The sequence below is a fragment of the Gossypium hirsutum genome, chromosome A01 (assembly GCF_007990345.1).
Source record: "Gossypium hirsutum isolate 1008001.06 chromosome A01, Gossypium_hirsutum_v2.1, whole genome shotgun sequence".
In the NCBI taxonomy this organism is placed as follows: Eukaryota; Viridiplantae; Streptophyta; class Magnoliopsida; order Malvales; family Malvaceae; genus Gossypium; species Gossypium hirsutum.
In genome coordinates, this window is record NC_053424.1 from 112,174,322 (window position 1) to 112,175,313 (window position 992).

A 992-nucleotide genomic window follows, 5' to 3' on the forward strand; every position below is an offset into this window, starting at 1 on the left:
GTGCTTCGTGCAAGAAAGAAGTTTGTAACAACCCGTTTTCAATGGTGTCAAAAATAGTGGTTTTGAGACCACAATTCTGACAAGTGAGTTAGTATTTTATTTTATATTATTATCATAAGCTCTTATTAAAATTTGGTTAGAAAATTTTGACGTTTAGATAGTTAATTAAGTAAAAAAAGACTAAATCGTAAAAGCTGCAAAAGTTAGTTCCTATTAGTTGAATGTGTTAATTTAATAAAGAAACATGATTGGAAGGCCTTATTGGGTAATTATACCCCAAGTTGTGATCATGGATGGTTTTGGTGTTTCATGATATGAAATTTGATGAATTGTTGAAGGGTAAACTTGTAATTTAGTAAATAATTATAATTAAAAAAATGATGGAAAGCCATCATCTTTTTCGTTTTTCACCTAGCCAAAACTAAATTCTCCATTATTGTCTTAGGAAGCTTTGATCAAAGGTTATTTCTTATGATGATATGTAATTTTTACCCGTTTTTAGTGATTTTTATGTTTTTAAGATCGTTGTAACTTAATCTAGCTAACCTGGGGGTTAATTTGTAAAGTTGTTAAATGTTATATATTATGCCATTGATGAGTTTGATGTGTTCTTAAAGCTTGATGGTAGATTATTAAGCTTGGTTGTTAAATAGGACTATTTTGTAAAATAGTTTTTTGTGATTTTAATGTTAAAGGACTAAATTGTTTAAATGTAAAACTTCATCAATTTTTTGTGAAATTATGGTAAATATGGGCTATATATGGACCCTAGGAAATCAGGCTAGCATGAATTGTAGTTAATTTTGCAAGTTTGGGGTTTAGAGACTAAATTGCTTAAAGGGTAAAATGTTGGGGTAATTTTGTAATTTTTTAATGAAAAGGCTTATAAGTTTTAGTTTGATTATTTGAGTTGTTTGAATTGATTAATTCTGTGAAAATTATTATTTAGATCAAGAAAAAAATCAATCGGACTCAAATCGTGGAAAAGCTAA